Raw genomic sequence first — 6,915 nt, forward strand, 5'->3', positions numbered from 1 at the left:
CTGTTGACGTACTAGATAAAGTTCTGCTACATTTTAGAACATACAAGCTTTTTATGACTTGAAGCCTGCCTTTTTGTCTTGCCGTGTTGAAAACACTTGAGTGACATTTGAAGAACTTTCTAGAGTCCCAGTGGTAGTGCATGTTGTTATATTGATGTCTATATAATTCCATAAAAGTTTTATGATGAATATTGATTTAAAATCATTTTTTTGAGGTCAGTACCATGTTTTGTAGAGTAAAAGAAATTTCACATTTGTGTTGATAACTCAAGAGAATACTCGTACTGTAGCCTGAAAGGAATGCTAATCATAAAGAGAAGTAGGAGGGAAAAGATGCATTGTGGTGAAAGGTGTGGTTAAAATATTATGAGGTAAAAATATTATTAGATGGACTATTTGAAGAACAGATTAAGTAAACTTATAAAATGAGTCAAAATTTTTATTTACCTTTTTATCTAAGATTTTAAAATTAAATTTCCTCTTCATTTTTTGAAAAAAGAGAAAATCTTTTGGAGTATATCCTTGAAGGCTTGTTTCACTTGCTGGTTTCTGAGAGTGTAAATGAAAGGGTTTAATAAAGGGGCAACCGAGGTATAAATAACAGTTACACCTTTGGATAAAGTCACCCTTTCCCGTGCTGTTGGCTTTATGTAATTGAAGACACAGCTACCATAAGTAAGGGAGACTACAATCATATGAGAAGAACAAGTAGAAGAGCCTTTGTTCTTTTCTGAGCAGAGGGGATCTTTAGAATGGTCTTGATAATATATGTGTAAGAAACAATCACTAAAGGCAATGTGATCAGGAGTATTCCAATAGCTAAGACAAATGAAATCAATTCCAGTAAATGAGTGTCAGTGCAGGAAAGCTGCAGCACAGGGGAAGTGTCACACATGAAATGATCAATTACTTTAGAAGCACAGAAATCCAGTGTCAATCCCAAGGCCACTGGTGGAAATGTAAGCAGAAAGCCAACTGTCCATGAACTGAATAGAAGCTGGTAACATACTTTGTTGTTCATAATGATGGGGTAATGTAGGGGTTTGCAGATTGCTACATAGCAACGGTCAAAAGACATGGCAGCCAGTAGGTAAAATTCTGTAATTTCTAACAAGAGGAAAAAGAATTACTGAGATGCACAACTATTGTAGGAAATCACTTTGTTTTTAGTCACAGTGCTTATCAGGAATCTGGGAATACAGACTGTTGTCAGTGAAGCTTCCAAGAAGGAGAAATTTCAGAGGAAAAAATACATGGGAGTCTTGAGGTGGGGATCTAGCAATGTAAGAAGGATGATGGTTAAGTTTCCCATCACACTCAACACATAGTTTAGAAAGAGAAATATAAAAATCACAATTTGCGATTGTGGGTCATTGGTCAGTCCTAGGAGAATGAACTCGATCTCTCTTGACTGATTTCCTCATTTCAGATTTGAGTCTTATGAAATAGACATAGGAAAACAACTCCAGAAGTGGAAATAAGAGGAGTTTTTAAAAGGTACAAAAAGAAACAAACAAACAAACACATAGTCAGAAATGTAAATAAGTTTAAACATTTGATCTAATTTCACAAAACAGATGGTACTTAAAGCTATAGCACAGATCAACCTAGCTACCTCTAACTGATGATTCCACTTAAGCCTTAGTTATGATAACAACAGTACTTAATTTTTTCTTTTTTCCTATTGCAACTTGAAAGATCACTTAAATTTTAGCTATTATTTCCAAATGAACTGAATTGTTTCAATGTTCTAAATAGACAGAACGTAAGCTTGACTTTAAATGTATTGTCTATGTATATCTTAAAAATTATTGAAAAAATTATTGTAACATCTAGAAAATTAATACCAATGTCTATATGTAATGTTCTTCAAAAATTCTTAGCTCATTAAAATGCTTAAAAATTTGTGAAATATAAAAATAATGACAGTTACATATTTTCTCTGTGATTGAAATATTCTGCTATATATGATTATTTTGTCCTGATGCAGTACTTCCCCATTGTTCCTTTATTTCATTTCACTTAAATATTACTTTTCTTTGGTTTCAAATACATCAGTCTTCTCATATCAGTTGCATTTAATCATGAAGTTTTGACTACTGCATCTACATAAAAACAGAAAAATAAATGACAGTTCAGAAGTCAGTGGATTACCTGATTTTGCTTGTGGGAATGCTTTCATTTATGATCTAGATATTTATTGCAAATTTTAAATGACTTACCATATCTAGGATACATTGATATAATTTTCCCCCTATAGGAATATGGTGGAAACAGGGGTCAAAAATAAATGATGAATATTCTCTAACAATATTATTAAAAATTCAATAATTTAAGAGAAAAGCTAATTCCAAAGCTTTTCTGCAGAAGAAGTCTAAAAACAGATATGCATTCTGGAAATTATATGCATCTGTTAATAACTTTCACTTCTACTGATAACTCATTAAAATGACAGAATCCAGATATTACAAACAATTAGAATCCTCTTCAGGCTAGGTAAGATTCATTTTCTGTCTCCTTTTCTTATATTAAAATGAAGGTAAATGTCTCCATAAAAATTCTAAATGAAAATGTAATGCTCTAAATGAAAAGACGTTTTGGGAAATCCCTCATATGAAAGGAATGCAAATTTTGTGACAAAGAATTCTTGCTTCATATTTGCACTAACAAAAGGCATAGTTTTATCATTTTTCTCAAAAGAGACACAGGGGATTAATTAAAAAAAAGAGAGAGAGAAGGAGAAGGAAAGAAAAATAAATGACCCCTGGAGACTCAGGTCAGGAATATCAGTTATGTAAAAAATAAAACAACAACAACCAAAACAAACAAAAAAGGAAAGAAATAAAAATTACTGTGAATTGTTTTAAGCACAAAACCGAATTTCTTTAACTACAAAACAAAACAGATATTCTCCCCAAAGAGAACTAGAAATATTTTAAACTCTATACTTAATGCCAACAAGATTTTCAGATATTCCAGTGCTCTGGGACAGTATGATCATTTCTACACATTAAGGTGGTTTATCCCAAAAGGATTGCTTCCTCCGTCAATGTTAGGATTTCACTAACTTGTGACCTATGCTCCAAACTGGAGGTGTATGGCAATACTTAAATGTCTTGCTATTTTTTAAAATTTTGAAACCGTATAAAATATAACAAAAAAATTCAACAAATAGACAATGAATATCTTTTGTTCCTACACCATTTGGTCCTCCATCTGCTCCTCAATATGGTGGTATGTGTTTATAACAAAAAAGAAAATTCTGCTAGATAAGTATGATACAACCATTATTGTCAGGACATTAACAATGAAACATTCTCAACATGAAATTCTCCAATCCTATTTAAGTTGCACCAGTGACTAAAAGTTTTCCTTATAGGAGATAATACAATTTAAAATTACATGTTTATTTAATTAATGTAATGTTTTAATCTCCTTTAATTTGGAAAATTCCCTAGTCTTTCCTTAACTTTCAAGAATGTTGGTTGGTAATTATTTTTTTCTTTTTTTCCTTTTTCTATGTTTTCTTCTTTAAATTGACTCTAAGTACATTTTTAAAAAATTTAAATCCAATATAGTCTACATATAGTATTATATTAGTTTCAGGTATACAGTATAGTGTACATCCATTCTATACATTACTCAGTGCTCTTCAAGATAAGTGTGGTCTTAATCCCCTTCACCTATTTCAACCATCCCCTTACCCACCTCTCCTCTGGTAACCATCACTTACTTTGTTCTTGTAAGTTAAGATCAGTTTTTGGTATGTCTCCCTCTCTCTCTCTTTCTCTTTTTTTTTTTCTTAATTTTGTTCACTGGTTTTGTTGCTTAAATTCTACATGTGAGTGAAATCGAATGGTATTTGACCTTCTCTGACTGACTTATTTTGCTTAGCATTATACACTCTAGATCCATCCATATTGATCCAAATGGCTAGATTTCATTCTTTTTTATGGCTATATATATATATATATATATATATATTACATATCTATGTATTATATCTTCTTAATCCATTCATCTTCTGAATCTTTATCCATTCAAATCTTCTTTATCACATCTTCTTTATCCATTCATCTATCCATGCACACTTGAACTGTTTCTACATTTTGGCCATTGTAAATAGTGCTTCAAAAGCATAGGGGTGCACATATCTTTCCAAATTACTCTTTTCATATTCTTTGGATAAATGCCCAGTAGTAGAATTAATGGATCATATGGTAGCTCTATTTTTAAGTTTTTAAGAAACCTCCCTACTGTCTTCATCAGTGGCCATATCAGTTTACATTTCCACCAACAATGCAGGAAGAGGGTTCCTTTTTCTCCACATCCTCACAAACACCTATTGTTTCTTTAGGTTTTGATTTGAGACATTCTGACAGGTGTGAGATTATATCTCATTGTAGTTTTGATTTACATTCCCTTAATGATGAATGATGTTGAACATCTTTTCATGTGTTTGATGTCCATCTGGAAGTCTTCTCTGGAGAAATGTCTGTTCATGTCTTTTGCCCATTTGTTAATTGGATTGTTTGTTTTTCAGTGTTGAGTTGTATAAGTTCTGTGTATAATTTAGATACTAACCCTTTATCAGATATATCATTTGCAAATATCTTCTCACCTTTGGTAGATTGTCTTTTAGTTTTATTGATTATTTCCTTCACTGGGCAGAAGCTTTTTATTTTGATGACATCCCAATAGTTTATATTTGCTTTATTTATTTATTTATTTATTTGACAGAGACAGAGATAGCGAGAGCAAGAACACAAGCAGCAGGAGTGGGAGAGGGAGAAACAGGCTTTCTCCCACCCCCCCGGAGGGAGCCCGATGTGGGACTCGATCCCAGGACCCTGGGATCATGACCTGAGCCGAAGGAAGATGCTTTATGACTGAGCCACCCAGGCACCCAGTTTATTTTTGCTTTTGCTTTTTCCTGTGCCTCAGGAAACATATCAGGAAAAATGTTGCTATAGCCAATGTCAGAGAAATTACTGCCTGTGTCCTCTTCTAGGATTTTTATGGTTTTAGGTGTCATATTTAGGTCTCTAATCCATTTTTTTTGTTTGATGTAAGAAAATCCATTATTTTTTGTTTGGTGTAAGAAAGTGGTCCTGTTTCATTCTTTTGCATATAGCTTTCCAGTTTTCCCAACCCACAAAGACTTTTCCCACTATGTATTTGTGAAAGAATAATTGAATCATGGGTTTATTTTGCATTTTTTTATTCTGTTGCATTGATCCATGTGTCTACTTTACTGCCAGTACAATATTGTTTTGATTACTACAGCTTTGTAATATAACTTAAAGTCTGGAATTTTGATAACTCCAATTTTGTTCTTTTTCAAGTTTGCTTTGGCTATTTGGGCTTTTTGTGGTTCCATACAAATTTTATGATTTTGTTTTATTTTTCAGTTTGTGAAAAATGCTTTTACTATTTTTGTAGAGACTGCATAAAATGTTTAGATTCCTTTGGGTAGTATAAGACATTTTAACAATATTTGTTCTTCCAATCCATGAGCATGGAATATCTTGCCATTTGATTGTGTCATCTTCAATTTCTTTCATCAGTGTTTTATAGTTTTCAGAATAAGGTCTTTCACCTCCTTGGTTAGGTTTGTTCCTAGATATTTCATTATTTTCAGTACATTTGTAAATGGGATTGTTTTCTTAGTTTCTGCTTCCATTGCCTCATTGGTGTATAGAAATACAACAGATTTCTGTACATTGATTTTGTATCCTGTAATCTTAGTGAATCCATTTATCAATTCTAGTCCTTTTTTGGTGGAGTTTTTAGGGTTTTTTCTATATAATATCATGTCATCTGCAAGTAGTGAATTTCATTTCTTCTTTACCAATTTACATGACTTTTATTCCTTTTCCTTGTCTGATTGCTGTGGCTAGGACATGTAGTACTATATAGAATAAAAGTTATGACAGTGGATATCCATGTCATCGTCCTGATCTTAGGGGAAAAGCTCTCAGTTTTTCCCCATTGAGTATGATGTTAGCTGTGGGGTTTTGTATATGGTGTATATTTTGTTGAGGTAGTTCCTTCTATATCTATTTTTGGGAGTTTTATCATGAATGGATATTACACTTTATCAAATGCTTTTAGAAATATAGAACATCTATTAAAATGATCTTTTGATTTTTATTCTTTCCCTTGTTGGTGTGATGTATGATGCTTGATTGACTTGCAAATATTGAATCACCCTTGCATCTCAGGAATAAATCCTACTTGATCATGTTGAATAATTTTTAAAATATATTTTTGGATTTGATTTGTTAATATTGTGTTGAGGATTTTTGCATCTATGTTTATCAGAGATATTGGCCTGTAGTTTTCTTTTTTGTAGTGTCTTTCTGGTGTTTGTATCAGCAAAATGCTGGCCTCATAGACCGAATTTGGAAGCTTTCCTTCCTCTTCTATTTCTTGAGAAGGATAGGTCCTAACTCTTTTAAATGTTTTCTGGATTTCCCTGTGAAGCCATCTGGTCCTGGACTTTGGTTTGTTGAGATTTTTTTGATTATTCATTCAATTTTGTTACTTCTAATTTGTTCAAATTTTCTAATTATTTCTGTTTCAGTTTTCTTAGTTTATATGTTTCTAAGAATTTATCCCTTTCTTTTAGGTTGCCCAATTTTTTGGTGTATAATTTTTCCTAATATTCCTTTATAATTTTTTTGTATTTCTGTGGTGTCAGTTGTAATTTCTCCTCTTTCAGTTGTGGTTTTGTTTATTTGAGTCCTCTTTTTTATGATTAGTCTGGCTAAAAGTATTTTTTTCAATTTTATTGATCTTTTCAAAAAACCAGCTTCTTTCTTTCTTTCTTTCTTTCTTTCTTTCTTTCTTTCTTTCTTTCTTTCTTTCTTTCTTTCTTTCTTTCTTTCTTTTTCTCTTTCTCTTCCCTCCCTC

The 6,915-nt window shown here is 32.1% G+C and overlaps 1 pseudogene; it reads right to left on the reverse strand.

Annotated features, from left to right (window-relative positions):
• Positions 1–482: 482 nt before the first annotated feature.
• Positions 483–6,915, reverse strand: part of LOC112832581 (olfactory receptor 6C6-like) — a 26,011-nt pseudogene continuing 19,578 nt past the window's right edge.

This window comes from Callorhinus ursinus, unplaced genomic scaffold, assembly GCF_003265705.2.
Source record: "Callorhinus ursinus isolate GAN/ISIS: 27379988/994484 unplaced genomic scaffold, GSC_fseal_2.0 scaffold44, whole genome shotgun sequence".
In the NCBI taxonomy this organism is placed as follows: domain Eukaryota; kingdom Metazoa; phylum Chordata; class Mammalia; order Carnivora; family Otariidae; genus Callorhinus; species Callorhinus ursinus.